Source organism: Oncorhynchus mykiss, chromosome 11 (assembly GCF_013265735.2).
Source record: "Oncorhynchus mykiss isolate Arlee chromosome 11, USDA_OmykA_1.1, whole genome shotgun sequence".
NCBI classification, from domain to species: domain Eukaryota; kingdom Metazoa; phylum Chordata; class Actinopteri; order Salmoniformes; family Salmonidae; genus Oncorhynchus; species Oncorhynchus mykiss.
In genome coordinates, this window is record NC_048575.1 from 66208654 (window position 1) to 66234271 (window position 25618).

Consider the following 25618-nt stretch of genomic DNA (forward strand, 5'->3'; position numbering starts at 1 on the left):
TTCTGTTTTTTATTTTTAATACATTTTCAAAAACCATTTTTTGCTTCGTCATCATGGGGTATTGTGTGTAGATTGATCAGGGGAAAAAACAATTGAATACATTTTGGAATAAAGCTGTAATGTAGCAAAATGTGGAAAAAGTCAAGGGGTCTGAATACTTTCCAAATGCACTGTACAGTGCCTTGCGAAAGTATTCGCCCCCCTTGAACTTTGCGACCTTTTGCCACATTTCAGGCTTCAAATATAAAGATATAAAACTGTATATTTTTGTGAAGAATCAACAACAAGTGGGACACAATCATGAAGTGGAACGACATTTATTGGATATTTCAAACTTTTTTAACAAATCAAAAACTGAAAAATTGGGCGTGCAAAATTATTCAGCCCCTTTACTTTCAGTGCAGCAAACTCTCTCCAGAAGTTCAGTGAGGATCTCTGAATGATCCAATGTTGACCTAAATGACTAATGATGATAAATACAATCCACCTGTGCGCAGAGAGCATCATGAAGAACAAGGAACACACCAGGCAGGTCCGAGATACTGTTGTGAAGAAGTTTAAAGCCGGATTTGGATACAAAAAGATTTCTCAAGCTTTAAACATCCCAAGGAGCACTGTGCAAGCGATAATATTGAAATGGAAGGAGTATCAGACCACTGCAAATCTACCAAGACCTGGCCGTCCCTCTAAACTTTCAACTCATACAAGGAGAAGACTGATCAGAGATGCAGCCAAGAGGCCCATGATCACTCTGGATGAACTGCAGAGATCTACAGCTGAGGTGGGAGACTCTGTCCATAGGACAACAATCAGTCGTATATTGCACAAATCTGGCCTTTATGGAAGAGTGGCAAGAAGAAAGCCATTTCTTAAAGGTATCCATAAAAAGTGTTGTTTAAAGTTTGCCACAAGCCACCTGGGAGACACACCAAACATGTGGAAGAAGGTGCTCTGGTCAGATGAAACCAAAATTGAACTTTTTGGCAACAATGCAAAACGTTATGTTTGGCGTAAAAGCAACACAGCTGAACACACCATCCCCACTGTCAAACATGGTGGTGGCAGCATCATGGTTTGGGCCTGCTTTTCTTCAGCAGGGACAGGGAAGATGGTTAAAATTGATGGGAAGATGGATGGAGCCAAATACAGGACCATTCTGGAAGAAAACCTGATGGAGTCTGCAAAAGACCTGAGACTGGGACGGAGATTTGTCTTCCAACAAGACAATGATCCAAAACATAAAGCAAAATCTACAATGGAATAGTTCAAAAATAAACATATCCAGGTGTTAGAATGGCCAAGTCAAAGTCCAGACCTGAATCCAATCGAAAATCTGTGGAAAGAACTGAAAACTGCTGTTCACAAATGCTCTCCATCCAACCTCACTGAGCTCGAGCTGTTTTGCAAGGAGGAATGGGAAAAAATTTCAGTCTCTCGATGTGCAAAACTGATAGAGACATACCCCAAGCGACTTACAGCTGTAATCGCAGCAAAAGGTGGCGCTACAAAGTATTAACTTAAGGGGGCTGAATAATTTTGCACGCCCAATTTTTCAGTTTTTGATTTGTTAAAAAAGTTTGAAATATCCAATAAATGTCGTTCCACTTCATGATTGTGTCCCACTTGTTGTTGATTCTTCACAAACAAATGCAGTTTTATATCTTTATGTTTGAAGCCTGAAATGTGGCAAAAGGTCGCAAAGTTCAAGGGGGCCGAATACTTTCGCAAGGCACTGTATGTCATGGAAAGAGCAGGTGTTCTTAATGTTTTGTACACTCAGTGCATACCTGCCTCACTCAGAGAAATAAGTCACACAGTTAAATGTAACAAATAACTACATTTTTTTATAAAGAAATGTACAAATGATACATTTGTAACATCAATATTATTATTTTTTATAATTCATACAGTAATATGAGCTCTGTATGTAAAACATTTACATTTTAGTCATTTAGCAGATGCTCTTATCCAGAGCGGCTTACAGTGACTTAAGATATCTAGGTGAGACAATCACATATCACAGTCAAATATACAGGATATGAACATTCCATTATAGCTAAACAGAGGATACATAGTGTTTCGCAAAACAAAAACAAAAAAACCTTCATAGACATCTGAAATCTATTAATAAAAAATCTGAGACCAGTAATATTTTACACACATATGAAGGTACCAATTAGCAATCATTTCTGATGAAAAACATAAATGTGAAAAATTGGTGGATATAGCTTTTTGTTAATAAATAAACTCATAAACATATTCCTCTCTCATTTTACTTTTTCTAAAAAAAAAATAATGTTTTTTAGGATTCCATTTTTAAGTATTACAACTGATTTATGAAATAATACAATTTCTGTCATAAAATGAAATGCAGGATTATGCGTTGTGCTGTTCTCATCAACTGATCTTAATCTGTTTGTTTTGTGCAGATTTACAGATGTCCAACAAATCTTTTATCCGTACCCATTACATCTCACACTTCATTAAAATTACATTCAATTGGGAAGGTTGCGACATATCCTGTCGCATTCATAAACATCAACAAACCCTTTACGGATTTGTAAACAAGAACTGGTCAATGGAGCAAAGTCCTGTGTCTGCAGATCCACAATTTACAAAACAAATAAACACATAAACAAGATGATCCCTGCCTGATTTTCTGACCCCCAAAAATATCGCTTTCACAAGGAAGGGGCTAATGTTTACAAAATCGTCATTAAGGAACACACACACACACACACACACACACACACACACACACACACACACACACACACACACACACACACACACACACACACACACACACACAAAATGCTTACCATATCATAGATAAGGGACAGAAAGAAAGGGAGAGAGAGCGAGAGAGAGAAAGAGAGAGAGAGAGAGAGAGAGAGAAAGGGGTAGAGGGAGCGAGAGAGAGAGAGGGGGGGGGGAGAGAGAGAGAGAGAGAACAGAGGGATATACTGGGAGAAAAAACAAAAGAGATGCCTCCGTTGGACACCGCAAAGCCACCCTTTCGCCGGAACTCCAACTCTTTGGTAAACAACATCAAAAGGTGTGCATGAGGATAAAGGGCGTGAGATCTAGAATAAAAGCAGTTTATCTGGGTTCCAAGCCACACACAGAGAGAGGAACACACAGAGAGAGGAACACAGAGAGCGCGACAGAACACAGACCCTCACACGGATCAGCTCCAAGGTTCAACAGCACATTTTAAGTCACCAGATAACCGACAACCATCCGGATCAGCAAGAGAAAAACACGGTTGCTGTTTCTCACCCTTCATCAAGCTGAATGTGGACCATTGGATTAACACGTGTGATAGATCTAATTCTCTTCAATCGCACACAACCTTGGATCGTCCCTGTGTACACATCAACAGTACCACTCCTCTCCATGGCGGAAACTGGGCTCCCCAGGTTGGAAGCTACCTTTATCACCCGGATCCTCTTCCCCCTGCTCTTCTTGCTGCTCCTGATGTGGCCCCTGTCTGGGCAAGGCAGCCCCATCTCCCTTGCCCCAGAGAGGCATCACCCTGCTCCCGGGCTGAGGGACAGCCACAGGGGAGTCATAGACCCATCTCTGTTGGAGCAGGACAATGATGTGGACATGCAGAGTCTGCTGGTGAATCTGAGAGGCCAGTTTCTCCGGACCTTCAACCTGTCTGGCCTGGGCCCTCCTGCCCAGCCACCTGGCAGTGCCCGTGTGGAGCCTCCTGAGTACATGATGGAGTTGTACAACCGCTTCGCCAATGACAGCACCGCCATGCCCACCGCCAACATCATCCGCAGCTTCAAGAATGAAGGTAGAGGACCGCTGTACTGTATTGGGTATCCATATCCTGTACTGAGTTCAAATTAAGCTAGATGGTGTTCTTCTCTTTCATTTGAAGTAAAAAATAATTATTGTGCTGTAAGCCCTTAATCCCTTTATAATGAAAGTATTATTATCACAACTGTTCATCAACAATGTATTACGTATCAAAATTGACCTGTAGAAGGTCAACACATGCATGCATAGAGTAAAAACAATGAAGGCTAAACATTTTCAATAAGATTTGTAATACATGTGGAATATGACTTTCGCGAAGCGGATCCTGTGTTCTGCCTTCCACCCAGGACAACGGAATGGATCCCAGCCTGCGACCCAAAACAACGACGTCGTAAAAGAGGCAAACTAAGCAGTCTTCTGGTCAGTCTCCGGAGACGGGCACATCTGGCACCACTCCCTAGCATACTACTCGCCAATGTCCCGTCTCTTGACAACAAGGTTGATGAAATCCGAGCAAGGGTAGCATTCCAGAGAGACATCAGAGACTGTAACGTTCTTTGCTTCACGGAAACATGGCTCACTTGAGAGATGCTAACGGAATCGGTGCAGCCAGCTGGTTTCTTCACGCATCGCGCCGACAGAAACAAGATGAGGGGCGGGGGCGTATGCCTTATGATTAACGAGACGATGATTAACGAGACGTGGTGTGATCACAACAACATACAGGAACTCAAGTCCTTCTGTTCACCTGACTTAGAATTCCTCACAATCAAATGTCGACCGCATTATCTACCAAGGGAATTCTCTTTGATTATAATCACATAATCATATTCCCCCCCAAGCAGACACATCGATGGCCCTGAACAAACTTTATTTGACTCTTTGCAAACTGGAAACCACATATCCTGAAGCTGCATTCATTGTAGCTGGGGATTTTAACAAGGCTAATCTGAAAACAAGACTCCCTAAATTGTATCAGCATATCGATTGCGAACCAGGGCTGGAAAAACCCTGGATCATTGCTATTCTAACTTCCGCAATGCATATAAGGCCCCCCCCACCCTCCTTTCGGAAAAGCTGACCACGACTCCATTTTGTTGCTCCCTGCCTACAGACAGAAACTAAAACAATAAGCTCCCGCGCTCAGGTCTGTTCAACGCTGGTCCGACCAATCTGATTCCATGCTTCAAGACTGCTTTGATCACTGGGATTGGGATATGTTCCGCATTGCTTCCAACAACAACATTGACGAATACGCTGATTCGGTGAGCGAGTTCATTAGAAAGTGCATTGACGATGTCGTTCCCATAGCAATGATTAAAACATTCCCAAACCAGAAACTGTGGATTGATGGCAGCATTCGCATGAAACTGAAAGCACGAACCACTGCTTTTAACCAGGGCAAGGTGACCGGAAACATGACCGAATATTCCCTCCGCAAGGCAATCAAACAAGCTAAGCGTCAGTATAGAGACAAAGTAGAGTCACAATTCAACTGCTCAGACACAAGAGGTATGTGGCAGGGTCTACAGTCAATCATGGATTACAAAAAGAAAACCAGCCCCGTCACGGACCAGGATGTCTTGCTCCCAGGCAGACTAAATCACTTTTTTGCCCGCTTTGAGGACCATACAGTGCCACTGACATGGCCCGCAACCAAAACCTGCGGACTCTCCTTCACTGCAGCCGGCGTGAGTAAAACATTTAAACGTGTTAACCCTCGCAAGGCTGCAGGCCCAGACGGCATCCCCAGCCGCATCCTCAGAGTATGCGCAGACCAGCTGGCTGGTGTGTTTACGGACATATTCAATCAATCCTTATCCCAGTCTGCTGTTCCCACATGCTTCAAGAGGGCCACCATTGTCCCTGTTCCCAAGAAAGCTAAGGTAACTGAGCTAAACGACTACCACCCCGTAGCACTCACTTCCGTCATCATGAAGTGCTTTGAGAGACTAGTCAAGGACCATATCACCTCCACCCTACCTGACACCCTAGATCCACTCCAATTTGCTTACCGCCCCAATAGGTCCACAGACGATGCAATCGCAACCACACTGCACACTGCCCTAACCCATCTGGACAATAGGAATACCTATGTGAGAATGCTGTTCATCGACTACAGCTCAGCATTTAACACCATAGTACCCTCCAAACTCGTCATCAAGCTCGAGACCCTGGGTCTCGACCCCGCCCTGTGCAACTGGGTACTGGACTTCCTGACGGGCCGACCCCAGGTGGTGAGGGTAGGTAACAACATCTCCAGCCCGCTGATCCTCAACACTGGGGCCCCACAAGGGTGCGTTCTGAGCCCTCTCCTGTACTCCCTGTTCACCCACAACTGTGTGGCCATGCACGCCTCCAACTCAATCATCAAGTTTGCGGACAACACTACAGTGGTAGGCTTGATTACCAACAACGACGAGACAGCCTACAGGAAGGAGGTGACGGCCCTCGGAGTGTGGTGTCAGGAAAATAACCTCACACTCAATGTCAACAAAACAAAGGAGATGATTGTGGACTTTAGGAAATAGCAGGGTTAGCACCCCCTATCCACATCGATGGGAAAGTAGTGAAGAGGGTAGTAAGTTTTAAGTTCCTCGGCATACACATCACGGACAAACTAAATTGGTCCACCCACACAGACAGCGTCGTGAAGAAGGCGCAGCAGCTCCTCTTCAACCTCAGGAGGCTGAAGAAATTCGGCGTGTCACCAAAAGCACTCACAAACTTCTACAGATGCACAATCGAGAGCATCCTGTCGGGATGTATCACCGCCTGGTATGGCAACTGCTACGCCCACAACCGTAAGGCTCTCCAGAGGGTAGTGAGGTCTGCACAACACATCACCGGGGGCAAACTACCTGCCCTCCAGGACACCTACACCACCCAATGTCACAGGAAGGCCATAAAGATCATCAAGGACAACAACCACCCGAGCCACTGCCTGTTCACCCCGCTATCATCCAGAAGGCGAGGTCAGTACAGGTGCATCAAAGCTGGGACCGAGAGACTGAAAAACAGCTTCTATCTCAAGGCCATCAGACTTTTAAACAGCCACCACTAACATTGAGTGGCTGCTGCCAACACACTGACTCAACTCCAGCCACTTTAATAATGGGAATTGATGGAAATTTATGTAAAATATATCACTAGCCACTTTAAACAATGCTACTTAATATAATGTTTACATACCCTACATTACTCATCTCATATGTATATGTATATACTGTACTCTATATCATCTACTGCATCTTTATGTAATACATGTATCACAAGCCACTTTAAACTATGCCACTTTGTTTACATACCCTACATTACTCATCTCATATGTATATACTGTACTCGATACCATCTACTGCATCTTGCCTATGCCGTTCTGTACCATCAGTCATTCATATATATTTATGTACATATTCTTTATCCCTTTACACTTGTGTGTATAAGGTAGTAGTTTTGGAATTGTTGGGTTAGATTACTCATTGGTTATTACTGCATTGTCGGAACTAGAAGCACAAGCATTTCGCTACACTCGCATTAACATTTGCTAACCATGTGTATGTGACAAATAAATTTGATTTGATTTGTTTTGATTTAAAGCCATGACCTACTTTTCTGGAATTTTCCAAGCTGTTTAAAGGCACAGTCAACTTAGTTTATGCAAACTTCTGACCCAAACTTCTGACCCATTGTGATACAAAGAATTATAAGTTAAATAATCTGTCTGTAAACAATTGTTGGAAAAATCACTTGTGTCATGCTCAAAGTAGATGTCCTAACCGACTTGCCAAAACTATAGTTTGTTAACAAGACATTTGTGGAGTGTAACCTAGGTGTAACCTAGGTGTATGTAAACTTCTGACTTCAACTGTACATATTCATTCATATCTAGTTCAATGTTGAATGGGATGTTACAGTAAAGCTGCAATTGCCTCGCAGAAGTGTGTTGGACAAAATCTTGGCTCTTGCTGTACTTCCAATTCTGCATGAAGTGTAGTACAATGGTGGTCGATTCAAAGCATCAACAAGGAGAACTACTGATGAACAGCCTTTGTCTCTGTGTATTCCTCTCCTGCAGACTCACCTCCCTGCAGTTTGGGTAGTGGAGGGGTGAGACGACACCCTCTGCTCTTCAACGTACCGTTCCCCCAACATGAGCGCATCACCGCCGCAGAGCTGCGTCTCTACACCCTGGTTCAGACCGACCACAACCTCTACGCCGGGGTCGACCGCAAGGTGACCATCTATGAGCTGGAGCAGCAGAATGGAACAGGTGGGAACAATAGAACAGAGGAGGACAACAGAACAGGGGAGGACAACAGAACAGGGGAGGACAACAGAACAGGGGAAGACAACAGAACAGGGGAAGACAACAGAACAGGGGAGGACAACAGAACAGGGGAAGACAACAGAACAGAGGAGGACAATAGAACAGAGGAGGACAACAGAACAGGGGAGGACAATAGAACAGAGGAGGACAACAGAACAAGGGAGGACAACAGAACAGGGGAAGACAACAGAACAGGGGAGGACAACAGAACAGGGGAGGACAACAGAACAGAGGAGGACAACGGAACAGGGGAGGACAACAGAACAGGGGAGGACAACAGAACAGGGGAGGACAACAGAACAGGGGAAGACAACAGAACAGGGGAAGACAACAGAACAGGGGAGGACAACAGAACAGGGGAAGACAACAGAACAGGGGAAGACAACAGAACAGGGGAGGACAACAGAACAGGGGAGGACAACAGAACAGGGGAGGACAACAGAACAGGGGAGGACAATAGAACAGAGGAGGACAATAGAACAGAGGAGGACAATAGAACAGAGGAGGACAACAGAACAGGGGAGGACAATAGAACAGAGGAGGACAATAGAACAGAGGAGGACAACAGAACAGGGGAAGACAACAGAACAGGGGAGGACAACAGAACAGGGGAGGACAACAGAACAGGGGAGGACAACAGAACAGGGGAGGACAACAGAACAGGGGAGGACAATAGAACAGAGGAGGACAACAGAACAGGGGAGGACAACAGAACAGAGGAGGACAATAGAACAGGGGAGGACAACGGAACAGAGGAGGACAACGGAACAGGGGAGGACAACAGAACAGGGGAGGACAACAGAACAGGGGAGGACAACAGAACAGTGGAAGACAACAGAACAGGGGAAGACAACAGAACAGGGGAGGACAACAGAACAGGGGAGGACAACAGAACAGGGGAGGACAACAGAACAGGGGAGGACAACAGAACAGGGGAGGACAACAGAACAGGGGAGGACAACAGAACAGGGGAGGACAATAGAACAGAGGAGGACAATAGAACAGAGGAGGACAACAGAACAGGGGAGGACAATAGAACAGAGGAGGACAACAGAACAAGGGAGGACAACAGAACAGGGGAAGACAACAGAACAGGGGAGGACAACAGAACAGGGGAGGACAACAGAACAGAGGAGGACAACGGAACAGGGGAGGACAACAGAACAGGGGTGGACAACAGAACAGGGGAGGACAACAGAACAGGGGAAGACAACAGAACAGGGGAGGACAACAGAACAGGGGAAGACAACAGAACAGGGGAAGACAACAGAACAGGGGAGGACAACAGAACAGGGGAGGACAACAGAACAGGGGAGGACAACAGAACAGGGGAGGACAATAGAACAGAGGAGGACAATAGAACAGAGGAGGACAACAGAACAGGGGAGGACAATAGAACAGAGGAGGACAATAGAACAGAGGAGGACAACAGAACAGGGGAAGACAACAGAACAGGGGAGGACAACAGAACAGGGGAGGACAACAGAACAGGGGAGGACAACAGAACAGGGGAGGACAATAGAACAGAGGAGGACAACAGAACAGGGGAGGACAACAGAACAGAGGAGGACAATAGAACAGGGGAGGACAATAGAACAGAGGAGGACAACGGAACAGGGGAGGACAACAGAACAGGGGAGGACAACAGAACAGGGGAGGACAACAGAACAGTGGAAGACAACAGAACAGGGGAAGACAACAGAACAGGGGAGGACAACAGAACAGGGGAAGACAACAGAACAGGGGAGGACAACAGAACAGGGGAGGACAACAGAACAGGGGAGGACAACAGAACAGGGGAGGACAACAGAACAGGGGAGGACAACAGAACAGGGGAGGACAATAGAACAGAGGACGACAATAGAACAGAGGAGGACAACAGAACAGGGGAGGACAATAGAACAGAGGAGGACAATAGAACAGAGGAAGACAACAGAACAGGGGAGGACAACAGAACAGAGGAGGACAACAGAACAGGGGAGGACAACAGAACAGGGGAGGACAACAGAACAGAGGAGGACGACAGAACAGAGGAGGACAACAGAACAGGGGAGGACAACAGAACAAGGGAGGACAACAGAACAGGGGAAGACGACAGAACAGGGGAAGACAACAGAACAGGGGAGGACAACAGAACAGGGGAGGACAACAGAACAGGGGAGGACAACAGAACAGGGGAGGACAATAGAACAGAGGAGGACAATAGAACAGAGGAAGACAACAGAACAGGGGAGGACAACAGAACAGAGGAGGACAACAGAACAGGGGAGGACAACAGAACAGGGGAGGACAACAGAACAGAGGAGGACGACAGAACAGAGGAGGACAACAGAACAGGGGAGGACAACAGAACAAGGGAGGACAACAGAACAGGGGAAGACGACAGAACAGGGGAAGACAACAGAACAGGGGAGGACAACAGAACAGGGGAGGACAACAGAACAGGGGAGGACAACAGAACAGTGGAAGACAACAGAACAGGGGAAGACAACAGAACAGGGGAGGACAACAGAACAGGGGAAGACAACAGAACAGGGGAGGACAACAGAACAGGGGAGGACAACAGAACAGGGGAGGACAACAGAACAGGGGAGGACAACAGAACAGGGGAGGACAATAGAACAGAGGAGGACAATAGAACAGAGTAGGACAACAGAACAGGGGAGGACAACAGAACAGTGGAAGACAACAGAACAGGGGAAGACAACAGAACAGGGGAGGACAACAGAACAGGGGAAGACAACAGAACAGGGGAGGACAACAGAACAGGGGAGGACAACAGAACAGGGGAGGACAACAGAACAGGGGAGGACAATAGAACAGAGGAGGACAATAGAACAGAGTAGGACAACAGAACAGGGGAGGACAACAGAACAGTGGAAGACAACAGAACAGGGGAGGACAACAGAACAGGGGAGGACAACAGAACATGGGAGGACAACAGAACAGGGGAGGACAACAGAACAGGGGAGGACAACAGAACAGGGGAGGACAACAGAACAGGGGAGGACAATAGAACAGAGGAGGACAATAGAACAGAGGAGGACAACAGAACAGGGGAGGACAATAGAACAGAGGAGGATAATAGAACAGAGGAGGACAACAGAACAGGGGAGGACAACAGAACAGAGGAGGACAACAGAACAGGGGAGGACAACAGAACAGGGGAGGACAACAGAACAGAGGAGGACGACAGAACAGAGGAGGACAACAGAACAGGGGAGGACAACAGAACAAGGGAGGACAACAGAACAGGGGAAGACGACAGAACAGGGGAGGACAACAGAACAGGGGAGGACAACAGAACAGGGGAGGACAACAGAACAGGGGAGGACAACAGAACAGTGGAAGACAACAGAACAGGGGAAGACAACAGAACAGGGGAGGACAACAGAACAGGGGAAGACAACAGAACAGGGGAGGACAACAGAACAGGGGAGGACAACAGAACAGGGGAGGACAACATAACAGGGGAGGACAACAGAACAGGGGAGGACAATAGAACAGAGGAGGACAATAGAACAGAGGAGGACAACAGAACAGGGGAGGACAACAGAACAGAGGAGGACAATAGAACAGGGGAGGACAACAGAACAGGGGAGGACAACAGAACAGGGGAGGACAACAGAACAGTGGAAGACAACAGAACAGGGGAAGACAACAGAACAGGGGAGGACAACAGAACAGGGGAAGACAACAGAACAGGGGAGGACAACAGAACAGGGGAGGACAACAGAACAGGGGAGGACAACAGAACAGGGGAGGACAACAGAACAGGGGAGGACAATAGAACAGAGGACGACAATAGAACAGAGGAGGACAACAGAACAGGGGAGGACAATAGAACAGAGGAGGACAATAGAACAGAGGAGGACAACAGAACAGGGGAGGACAACAGAACAGAGGAGGACAACAGAACAGGGGAGGACAACAGAACAGGGGAGGACAACAGAACAGGGGAGGACAACAGAACAGAGGAGGACGACAGAACAGAGGAGGACAACAGAACAGGGGAGGACAACAGAACAAGGGAGGACAACAGAACAGGGGAAGACGACAGAACAGGGGAGGACAACAGAACAGGGGAGGACAACAGAACAGGGGAGGACAACAGAACAGAGGAGGACAACGGAACAGGGGAGGACAACAGAACAGGGGAGGACAACAGAACAGGGGAGGACAACAGAACAGGGGAGGACAACAGAACAGGGGAGGACACTGAGAAAGGAGGAGGAGGTGGAGGAGGACGGGAGTTAGTGGAGCTGGCATCAAGGCAGGTCTATGGTACTGATAACGGCTGGGAGGCCTTTGACCTTACCGCTGCTGTCCAACGCTGGTGCAAGTCAGAGTACGGCACAACCCACAGGCTGGAGGTGCACATAGCAAGCCTGGCCTCTGAGGGGAATGGAGGGCAGGCACTGGCAGAGGGCGAGGGAGAAGGAGAGGAAGAGGGGAGGAGGACATTTAGGGAAGACATGGAAATAGACACCAGCCCACAGGAAAAACACAAACCCCTGATGATCGTCTTCTCCAATGACCAGAGCGGTGATCACTGTGACGACAAGCAGGAGCTGAACGAGATGATTAGACACGAGACTTCGGAGGCAGTTCTTCAGGGTGACTTGGGGCTGAGGCTGAATGGGCTATGGGGGAGCTGAGCCGGGTTGAGGGCCAGGAAGAGCAGGACGAAGAGGCCCTGATCCAGATGCCCTCTAACCTAATCTACAGTGCCTTGTGAAAGTATTTGGCCCCCTTGAACTTTGCGACCTTTAGCCACATTTCCGGCTTCAAACATAAAGATATAAAACTGTATTTTTTTGTGAAGAATCAACAACAAGTGGGACACAATCATGAAGTGGAACGACATTTATTGGATATTTCAAACTTTTTTAACAAATCAAAAACTGAAATATTGTGCGTGCAAAATTATTCAGCCCCTTAAGTTAATACTTTGTAGCGCCACCTTTTGCTGCGATTACAGCTGTAAGTCGCATGGGGTATGTCTCTATCAGTTTTGCACATCGAGAGACTGAAATTTTCTCCCATTCCTCCTTGCAAAACAGCTCGAGCTCAGTGAGGTTGGATGGAGAGCATTTGTGAACAGCAGTTTTCAGTTCTTTCCACAGATTCTCGATTGGATTCACGTCTGGACTTTGACTTGGCCATTCTAACACCTGGATATGTTTATTTTTGAACCATTCCATTGTAGATTTTGCTTTATGTTTTGGATCATTGTCTTGTTGGAAGACAAATCTCCGTCCCAGTCTCAGGTTTTTTGCAGACTCCATCAGGTTTTCTTCCAGAATGGTCCTGTATTTGGCTCCATCCATCTTCCCATCAATTTTAACCATCTTCCCTGTCCCTGCTGAAGAAAAGCAGGCCCAAACCATGATGCTGCCACCACCATGTTTGACAGTGGGGATGGTGTGTTCAGGGTGATAAGCTGTGTTGCTTTTACGCCAAACATAACGTTTTGCATTGTTGCCAAAAAGTTCAATTTTGGTTTCATCTGACCAGAGCACCTTCTTCCACATGTTTGGTGTGTCTCCCAGGTGGCTTGTGGCAAACTTTAAACAACACTTTTTATGGATATCTTTAAGAAATGGCTTTCTTCTTGCCACTCTTCCATAAAGGCCAGATTTGTGCAATATACGACTGATTGTTGTCCTATGGACAGAGTCTCCCACCTCAGCTGTAGATCTCTGCAGTTCATCCAGAGTGATCATGGGCCTCTTGGCTGCATCTCTGATCAGTCTTCTCCTTGTATGAGCTGAAAGTTTAGAGGGACGGCCAGGTCTTGGTAGATTTGCAGTGGTCTGATACTCCTTCCATTTCAAGATTATCGCTTGCACAGTGCTCCTTGGGATGTTTAAAGCTTGGGAAACTTTTTGTATCCAAATCCGGCTTTAAACTTCTTCACAACAGTATCTTCTTCATGATACTCTCTGTGCTTTTAACGGACCTCTGAGACTATCACAGTGCAGGTGCATTTATACGGAGACTTGATTACACACAGGTGGATTGTATTTATCATCATTAGTCATTTAGGTCAACATTGGATCATTCAGAGATCCTCACTGAACTTCTGGAGAGAGTTTGCTGCACTGAAAGTAAAGGGGCTGAATAATTTTGCACGCCCAATTTTTCAGTTTTTGATTTGTTAAAAAAGTTTGAAATATCCAATAAATGTCGTTCCACTTCATGATTGTGTCCCACTTGTTGTTGATTCTTCACAAAGAAATACAGTTTTATATCTTTATGTTTGAAGCCTGAAATGTCGCAAAGTTCAAGGGGGCCGAATACTTTCGCAAGGCACTGTATGACACAGCCTCTAGGATCCGCCGCAACGCCAAGGGCAACCAGTGCATGAAACAGTCCCTCTATGTGGAGTTTGACGACATCGGCTGGGACAGCTGGATCCTAGCGCCGGCTGGGTACGAGGCCTTTGAGTGCAGCGGCGTCTGCACATATCCACTGACCGAAAACGTGACGCCAACCAAGCACGCCATCGTCCAGACACTGGTGAGCATGAAGAGCCCGCAGAGGGTGGTGCGAGCCTGCTGTGTGCCCACCAAGCTGGATCCGATCTCCCTGCTTTACCTGGATGACACAGGAGTGGTCACGTATAAGTATAAGTTCGAGGGCATGGTAGTGGCAGAGTGTGGCTGCAGATAGCTAGTCTACACACCCTGCTAGTCATATGGACATGGAAAGAGACAGTGGTGAAGAGAAATGTCAGGGTTTGGATGGAACAAAGCAAAAACTAAGAACAAAATGGTGGCATGAGAATACACAGACCCTGAATTGAATCTGGTATCACCATTGAGAACAGTTGAGAAGAGAAACAAAAAGGAAGAGAATAGTTTAGTTGAGCCTTGACAAAGGAGAACGGGACTATGTTGTATCTGCAACTATGATTAATCTAAACTCCTACACTTTGTACATTGTACATTTATATTTTGAATTTCAGGAAAATGTATGTTATTTTCTACAGTACAACGTCTACAATACGAATTCATCATTCTGAATGAGGAAGAATAAATGAGGAATAATAAACTATCCTTTTAGCCACACAGCACCCAGGCGTACAGTACTGTCCAGTAGGCCTAGCTGGTGGGACCTCACAGGGGGAGCATCAGCTCTCCTCCTCTGACACTTATCTCTGTTCTCCCCCTAGACGCTAACACTAATCCACACTTCATTTACCTGTCTCTCTAACAGCATCAGCAACAGGCTTCCCAAGGGGAAGCAAAAACCTGACTGGACTGGACTTCTGCTAGGGGCCTGCCCTCATCCTCACCCCCACCACCTCCCCTGGCACTTGGGCTGAGGTCAGAGGTTAGGGTGGACTGGGTTATCTGAGTTATCTCACCCACCCATGTCACATGACATGTGAGCCATTCTCTCCCACTCCTCTGCACCGATAAGGAGGTCTTGGCACTGAGAAACGTGCTCCGCCACTCACGACTGGGGGGGGGGGGGGGGGGGGGGGGGGGGGGGGTCTGTCAAGATTCCATGGTTACTAATAGAAACATGAAAAGATAAACAGCATGCTCGACTCCACTTGTATAAACTTTGACCGGGTGTTGAGCCATTGTACTGTATGTACAAAACAATAGGACAGCACTCCAATGAATAAACTTAAATTAACATATTTTTATTGCTACACAAACTTTTCGGGTATGAGCCTTTCTTCGGCGTGCATAGGAGGCAATGGCAATCAGTGTCACGACAACAAACATTTGTGATGCAGTAAAACATTTAATTTAAGTTTATTCACCAAAGTGCTGTCTTATTTTTGTTCTACTAACGTTAATAGAAACAGACTCTACTTATACTCTTAGAAAAAAGGGTTCCGAAAGGGTTGCTCGGCTGTCCCCATAGGAGTACCCTTTTGGTTCAGGTAGAACTCTTTTTGGTTCCAAGTAGAACCCTTTTGGGTTCCATGTAGAACCTTCTGTGGAAAGGGTTTTACATGGAACCCGAAAGGATTCTATCTGGAACCAAATAGGTTATATAAAGGGTCCTCCTATTGGGACAGCTGAAGAACCCTTCTAGGTTCTAGATAGCATCTTTTTTTCTAAGAGTGTAGCATAACTCACTGACCTACATGTACCCCCATGTGCCCCCAACATCACCACCCTGAAAACCCTCTCTGTCCCTTCACCTCTACTACCCCCATCCCTCTCCCCCCGGCCCTGCCATCCTTCACGTCTAAGGAAAAGATTTACCTGCATTTGGCCTGTTATCATGAACAGGCTGAGAATGAGAGGAGGGGGGTGGCACCTCGTGTCTCCTCCCCTCCTCTGTGAGTTTTAAGGAGTCCTGTGTGGGGTCCTCTCTTGTTGTTCTGTGTTCTTCTAATACAAATGTAATACAGTTCTCTGCTGCTTGATAATGTGAAAGCCTATTTATTGATTCATTTATTTATGTAAAATTGTATAACATGGATATGCATACAGAGGGTGAACATACAGCACATACTCTGACCATATTGTAGAAAACAGCCTTAATTTATTTTGTGAATATTATATTTTGTTACCTGTTGTTCTGGTTGCTTTGTGAATCCCATTGTAAAATACTGAAGCAGCAAAACTGCGTGCATAAATAATTATATTTTCATACAATGAATAGTTAAAAAAAATACTATTGAATATAAATGATCATAACATCTTCATCAGGAATCCTAATCCATTTCTCCCTTGGCCTGACAACTATGAACATAATGCAAAACTTTAGAAAGGGGGCTCTCAGGACTAGGAAGCAGAACTCTGAGGTTGAGACAGTTGCGTACCACAGTATCAGCTCACAGGCCATAGTTTACACATGTCACACAAACACAGAACCATGGGAAACTGACTGGAAGCCCAGCTAATGAACACAATGGATGGTCTGCCTGTCGCTCGCTATGACAAACTGCAGATGCAGACAGCTGCTCTGGATGGAAAACCTGTCCTTCAAAGATTTTTTGTACGCTTCAAAAAACGGAGAGAAATGAACTATTAACATGGTTCCTCTGCTTCCAATGCTCTTCCTGGTGGACTTATATCAACAGCAGCAGCGATGTCAAGGCACGTTATTATCATGTAATATCATTTTCATGTACCAACGCACATAGTGGATGTTAATAAAAACAACGTGCTCCAAAATGTTGTGTAAAGATGCATGACTCTTGCAGTTGTGATCTAATGACTTGGTGTAGAAGCACTTGTAGTAGGCCAAGAACTGTTACCTAAGGTTGTGGTATTGCCTTCACAGATTTGATAATCACTTTGAAGCCATAAGCGTTTTTAAGAAAGCTATAGACTCTGGACTTGATGTAGCAGTAGGCCTACTGTACCCAGCTAAACAGTACCCAGTACACTGACACAGTGCAAGGGCCAGTTGACTGTATGCCAGTCTGTGTAGGCATGGTGTCTCCCTCTCTTAGAGGGCTAGTGTCACCCTTGTCAACACACTGAGGAGGGACACATCCAGGGAAGCAGAAACAAGGAGGAGCTATTGGCTTTCCCAAGCAGCATTCTTTAAACTGCCAGGAGCCAAACATACAGCTAGTTTAAACCCTGTGATAACACAAAAACATAACAGAGTATATAAGAACATGGTCCTACATGAATGCAGCCTCCGCTAAAGTGGGAACATTTCCTTTACATTTCCTTTCCGTGATGTGGATTGATTCAGAGATTCAGTCACAATGAAAATGGTAATAAAAAACTACCACAACAGAAATACAAATAGCACTAGCTACATGAATAGTCTGGAAGCGGTTCACGCCACCCAGAGAAACATTTCTGACTACGAGTTATGATATAGTAAGTCATAATTATTCGATTATTATGAGATTGTAATTCTAAATCATGGACAGTCCTGCAGGTTGACCCCTTTTAAAGGAACAATCTGGAAATCTAACATTAACAAATCATACTCCTGGATATTTTATTTGGTAAACAGCTGAGGAATGGAGACCAAAATTTTAGTTTTAACTGTGTTTTGAAGCTATGCAATGTTTGTTTATAATGAAATTGTCTACAAACAATGGAGTAAAACAAGCTTATATCTGGGGTTCTGATGGGGTAAGACTGTTGCTCATGAGGCTTTTCTAAGTTACATTCTTCAAGAATCAACGACTATATATTAATAATTTATATAAAAAAATGGATGTACCAATAACAGATTGCCCCTTTAATGGATTGAATTGAATGAACGAATGAATGAAATCAGATGTCAACCAGACGTCATCAAACAGGCACCAACTCACATCAAAAAAACTCTCCAATGCATTAAAATGGAACAATATCAACACAAACTCTCGCTCGCTCTCTCACATAGACATGCAAACACACACATACGCACAAGCACACACACACACGCACGCACGCACGCACACACACACACACACACACACACACACACACACACACACACACACACACACACACACACACACACACACACACACACACACACACACACACACACACACACACACACACACACACACCACATTTATGACTTGCTATCTCATAATAATAACGTTTTCTGACTTATTATCTCATAACTCGTAGTCAGATTTTCTTCTTTGTTTGTGGAAATGGGCTTCCATAGAACAGAGCCCTTACACAAAATGTAATATTAATGAAAGGATCAGTTCAACAATACACATAACACTTGACAAAACATGCCTCCACCAATCAAATACGTGCATAAAAAGCTCATTAACTGCAAAATATGAAAAGTTAAGTAACATTGACGCACTTTTCTTGAAGAGTCCTACACCATAGAACTACATGTCTGAGTTATTCACAACCACAGACACAGCTCTTTATAATCACCATACTAATGACAAGTGCATTGCGATATTTTGGTAAAAAGAAAATAGGAAACTATGAGATCAGTGACCTCTGTTGTCTCGTGTTAGATGAAAGCAGAGGCCGTCTATATATGGCTGCAGACAAGAGGGCAAGGTCCCAAACCAATTACTGGACGACTGGACGTCAACATTTAATATTTACAGAAACCACTGAAAAGAGGAGTCTGGCCACTGTCAACTAATGCCCAAATCTAGGAAGCATGTTGAAATAGGTAGTCTTTAATGGTTGTGCTGACAATATCTCATGACTGTGGTTTCTATGGCTACTGCTCGTGCTACAGAATGACACGATTCTCAAAACATGCAGTGTATGACCCATCAATTGACTATCATAAAAAATAGATTCTTACTCTTTGTGTAAGGGTTCATGTGCCAGATTTATGAAAACACGTTTTTTTCTGGATGTGAAACACACTTAGGCATAATTGTGCAATTGTTATGTTTAAGTAATACACTAGTTTGTCTAAGCTAGAAAATGTGTTTTGATTTGTCATCCTCCCTGCCTTTTCTCTGATGTGGAACAGCTCCCATCCCATCCCTCCCTCTGGATCCCTCAGGCCCATATCTCAATAGCAACCCAGCTCCTTACGCTGATCCCCCTCATCCTGCACTGCAGCTGGACAACAAGACATCATATAGACCTAAACTTTACTCTGTCATTGTATGTGTCTACTCTGTCAGTTGTGCAAGGGTGTGTTTGGGGGTGTTCTTTCCAGCTGTGATTTTGTGTAATTATCTATCCATGCTCGTAGGAATAGTACAGGGGAGAAGAGGAGAGAGAATAAATAATAGACACACAGATAAAGAAGAACAGAGAGGTTAAGTAGAAGAGAGAGAGGCAGAGCGAGACAGAGCAAGATAGAGAGATGAGAGAGACAGAGATACGGAGAGAGACCGAGCAAGCGAGAGAAGGGGAGGGGAGCTGTGAGATGTAAGAAATCATCGAACATGAGTATTTACACGGGAGGAAACCTCCTAATTGCCTGTAATGAGGACAGGGGGATGTGTGGCGTACGGTCGACGATGCTGCCCTCCATTCAGCCAGCTCTCTGACCCGCAGCCACACTGATCAGGGAGATACAGTAGTTGCCAATTGTCCTGAGGAAGCTGTGCTGAGGTCATGTTGACATGTGGACTAGCTGTGTGGTGAAGAGCTAGGTGTGTGCCTGCATCCTCCAGGGATGGCCCTCGGGCCTGTCTTCCCCCTTCAAACCCCACCAATGTTAATCACAGCTAGTGCGAGCCACACGTCGCCAGGAATAAACACTACTGTTCTGTATTGTACCTCAGGCAGCAGCAGCTCATTCAGGAGCTCTAGTGGATGCACAAAGATGTCTGTGAATTGTAATGACGTTAGGGATGTCTGAAACTATCTGCACATTTCCACGCTCTGCACAAAGACATCAAATCAAGCTTTATTTGTCACATACGTCGAATACAACATGTGTAGACCCCACCGTGAAATGCTGACTTATAAGCCCTTAACCAACAGTGTAGTTCAAGAAAGAGTTTAGAAAATATTTACCAAATATGCTAAAGTAAAAAAATTATAAAATGTAACACAATAAAATAACAATATATAGGCTATATGCAGGGGGAAAAGTTTAGTCAATTTGTACATGTAGGTAAGGGTGAAGTGACTATGCATAGATAATAAACAGCCATTAACATCAGTGTACAAAACAAATGGAAGGGGTGGTGGGTGTCAATGTAAATAGTCCGGTGGCCATTTTATTAATTATTCAGCAGTCTTATGGCTTGGGGGTAGAAGCTGTTAAGGAGCCTTTTGGTCCTAGACTTGGCACTCCGGTACCGCTTGCCATGCGGTAGCAGATTAAACGTTTTTTGACTTGGGTGACTGGAGTCTCTGACAATTTTTTGGGCTTTCCTCTGACACCGCCTAGTATATAGGTCCTGGATGGCAGGAAGCTTGGCCCCAATGTTGTACTGGGCCGTACGCACTACCCTCTGTAGCGCCTTACGGTCAGATGCTGAGCAGTTGTCATACCAGGCGGTGATGCAACCGGTCAGGATGCTCTCGATGGTGCAGCTATAGAACTTTTTGAGGATCTGGGGACCCATGCCAAATCTTTTCAGTCTCCTGAGGGGGAAAAGGTGTTGTTGTGCCCTCTTAACGACTGTCTTGGTGTGTTTGGACCATGATAGTTCGTTGGTGATGTGGACACCAAGGAACTTGAAAATCTCGACCCACTCCACTACAGCCCCGTTGATGTTAATGGGGGCCTGTTTGGCCCACCTTTTCCTGTAGTCCACGATCAGCTCCTTTATCTTGCTCACATTGAGGGAGAGGTTGTTGTCCTGGCACTACATTGCTAGGTCTCTCTCGGTTGAGGATCACCGTGGCAGACATGTTGTTGTCTACTCTTACCACCTGGGGGCGGTCCATCAGGAAGTCCGGGATCCAGTTGCAGAGGGAAGTGTTTAGTTCCAGGGTCCTTAGCTTAGTGATGAGCTTTTTGGGCAATATGGTGTTTTTAACGCTGAGCTGTAGTCAATGAACAGCATTCTCACTTTTGTCCATGTGGGAAAGTGCAGTGTGGAGTGCGATTGAGATTGCGTCATCTGTGGATCTGTTGGGGCAGTATGAAAATTGGAGTGGGTCTAGGGTATCCGGGAGGATGCTGTTGATGTGAGTGTTACGGGGCGGTAATAATTTAGGCAGGTTACCTTCGCTTCCTTGGGCACAGGGACTATGGTGGTCTGCTTGAAACAAGTATGTATTACTATTACTATAGACTTACTATTCCAGCTGTGCTCTATGCTGCTCAGGGCTTTACTGTTGTACTATTAGTAACTTTCATCTCCCCAATCAGTGCTAAACTGACTATCACTGATATGGGGGACTCCTTTTTTGGGGGGACAATTTACAATTTTTGTTGTCATTGTAGCCTCAACACACACACAAGACTAGTGTACTGTAAAAACAACTATTTCCTGTGTCTATGATTCATGGTTTCGCTCTCAGTCTAGCATCTATTTCTCCCCAACCACGCTGTGACCCTACTGAGTAGCCTACATGTTGCAAGTTATTGACTTGAGCCCCTTGTTACAATCAGTCAGAAATGGACATCTTGTGGTCTTCCAGGGTATTTATGGACTCTGATTCTGCATCATGTAAAGTTTCCAGGACCACGATTCTGACATTATTATGGAACCGCTGAGTCTTAATCAAACACAGCAGTTACTACTCAGTACTTAGCCGTATGCCAGAAAACATTATCTGTGATTGAGTTCAAGTAGAGTGAAATGTACTTTTTGTTAACAAAATGTGGAAAAGGGGAAGGGGTCTGAATACTTTCAGAATGCACTGTAATTTGAATAAACCTTGATTACATTTTATGTATATTTCTCAACTTATTAGTAGTTATGTATTTACTACAATTCTAATTTAGTGTAAACAAATATTTATATGTAGTTGACCAATCAACAGTGGTGGAAAAAGTACTCAATTGTCATACTTGAGTCATTTTTGATTAAGGCATCTTTACTTTAAGTAAAAGTCAACAAGTAAAATATTACTTGAGTAAGTCTAAAACTATCTAGTTTTAAATGTAATTAAGTATAGTGCTGGAAAAAGTACTCAATTGTCATACTTAAGTAAAAGTATAAAAAGTACAAGTAAATGCTATACATCAAATTCCTTACATGAAGCAAACCAAACAGCACAATGTTCTTGTTTTTTTAAAATTTACAGAGTGTCACGCCCTGACTTTAGATATCTCTGTTTATCTATATATTTTGGTTAGGTCCGGGTGTGTCTCGGGTGGGTACTCTAGTTTTCGTATGTCTATGGGTTTTTGTATGTCTATGTTGGCCTGATATGGTTCCCGATTGGGGATCATATTTAGGTAGCTATTTTCCTCATTTGTGTTGTGGGATCTTGTCTACGGTTAGTTGCCTGTGTGCACCAGTAGCTGTTTCGTTTGGCTGTTTGTTGATTTGTTCAGTGAGTTTCAATTTATTAAAATTATGTGGAACTCTACTCACGCTGCGCCTTGGTCCGATCCTTACGACGAACGTGACAGGCAGGGGCACACTCCAACACTCAGACATTATTTACAAACTGGGTACTTGCGTTTAGTGACTCAGCCAGATCAAAGGCAGTGGGGATGACAACGCATGATATTGATAGGTGTGTGAATTGGACCATAATTCTGTCCTTCCTGATTCTTTGAACAAGTACTTTTTTGATGTCAGGGAAAATGTATGGGAGTAAAAAGTACATTTTCTTTAGGAATGTAGTGGAATAAAAGTTCTCACAAATATAAATAGTGAAGGAAAGTACCCCCAAATACGACTGAAATAGTACTTAAGTATTTTTACTTAAGTACTTTACATCACTGCCAATCAAATTCATTGTATCATAGTATACTAGCATGATCAATTAATAACCTTTTACTGCAGTTGGCTAAATCAAGGTCACAGAGTGTTTCTTGGTAGTATTACACAAATCTACTTTGAAACAAAAGTATACACCTCACACACATGGGAATGGGCTTAAAAAGCCTGCACCATGTGAGATATAGCAGTAAATGTATTACATTGAGGTTGCATCCCAATATTACACTTTATTTACATCACAGCAGACTGAAATATAACAGAACCATTTTAAAAATAAACAACAGATTTTCAGCGATACACTTAAAAAAAAAATGAAATTATAACATTCCACCCATGAGGCCACTAGAGGATGATTTGGTCATTTGTATTGTCTTTACAAATAGTGTTTTTTATAATATCTTCCAAGTATACTTTTACAAATAGACCTAATCATTAACCACATTGACTATTGTAATTAGCCATGCAAAGGTTACCTTGATTGAACAAAGCATCTTCTCAGCCAATGTTACAACAGTTATTTACAAATAGTTGTGGCTGGAGTTGCCATTTACAAGTAACACTTTTTATAACTGTGACCAGTTGTTCACATTACAGTAAAACATTAACATACAAAAATGTGTAACGTATAATTAAAAGTGCAACATTATTCAGTTGGAAAATGAACATCAAATTTGAATTAGTTAAATATGAGGAACAACATATAATTCAAAACTTCAGATGCAGAAAAGGATGCTGGGTAATATGCAAAAATATCACAAATGTATCATTTGATTCATTTGAACATTTCTTTACAGTTCAGACATAAAAAAGTAGTTATTTGTTACATTTGACTGTGTAAAACTAAGCAGTACAACTTATTTCTCTGAAAGTGAGGAAGATACAGTTGAAGTCGGAAGTTTACATACACCTTAGCCAAATACAGTCCCTCCTGCAACAAAGCCACCACACAACATGACGCTGCCACCCCCGTGCTTCACGGTTGGGATGGTGTTCTTCGGCTTGCAAGCGTCCCCCTTTTTCCTCCAAACATAACGATGGTCATTATGGTCAAACAGTTCTATTTTAGCTTCATCAGACCAGAGGACATTTCTCCAAAAAGTACGATCTTTGTCCCCATGTGCAGGTGCAAATCGTAGTCTGGCTTTTTTTAATGGGGGTTTTGGAGCAGTGGCTTCTTCCTTGCCTTTCAGATTATGTCGATATAGGACTCGTTTTACAGTGGATATAGATACTTTTGTACCCGTTTCCTCCAGCATCTTCACAAGCTCCTTTGCTCTTGTTCTGTAACTGATTTGCACTTTTCGCACTAAAGTACGTTCATCTCCAGGAGACAGAACGCATCTCCTTCCTGAGCGGTATGACGTCTGCGTGGTCCCATGGTGTTTATACTTGTGTACTATTGTTTGTACAGATGGACGTGGTACCTTCAGGCATTTGGAAATTGCTCCCAAGGATGAACCAGACTTGTGGAGGTCTACAATTTTTTTTCCTGAGGTCTTGGCTGATTTCTTTTGATTTTCCCATGATGTCAAGCAAAGAGGCAGTGAGTTTGAAGGTAGGCCTTGAAATAAATCAACAGGTACACCTACAATTGACTCAAATGATGTCAATTAGCCTATCAGAAGCTCCTAAAGCCATGACATAATTTACTGGAATTTTCCAAGCTGTTTAAAGGCACAATTAACTTAGTGTATGTAAACTTCTGACCCACTGGAATTGTGATACAGTGAATTATAAGTGAAATAATCTGTCTGTAAACAATTGTTGGAAAAATTGCTTGTGTCATACACAAAGTAGATGTCCTAACCGACTTGCCAAAACTATAGTTTGTTAACAAGAAATTTTTGGAGTGGTTGAAAAACTAGTTTTAATGACTCCAACCTAAGTGTATGTAAACTTCCGACTTCAACATCTATAATAATGTGTTTCTACCCGCGGACATTCATCCACTCGCAAAATATTTACAGCCTCCAAACAGTGGTGAATGGAAAGAGACATCTGTTACACAAAACACCAAAATGTGAGATGACATTTTCCGATTGTCATTAACAGGGATGCAAACTGCTCAGGGCCCAAAAAGGTGACACTTTTTTTTTGCACTGAAACATGCAAAAAAATCCCTGTTAGGGGAAAATGCAGGCTTTAACTAATTAAACAACAAAGAATATGATCTACATGATCAGTCTCTGTGTGTAAAATAAAAAGTGGTTCGTGTGAACCTAACTCACAACTAAAAAATGTAAAGCAAGCAATCCAATGTCATTTGTTGCCTAGACTTTACTGCA

General features: G+C 44.2%; 1 pseudogene; it reads left to right on the forward strand.

The window, feature by feature from the left end:
- The first annotated feature begins 3399 nt into the window (after positions 1–3399).
- LOC118937395 lies at positions 3400–14776 on the forward strand (annotated as a pseudogene).
- Positions 14777–25618: the final 10842 nt, after the last annotated feature.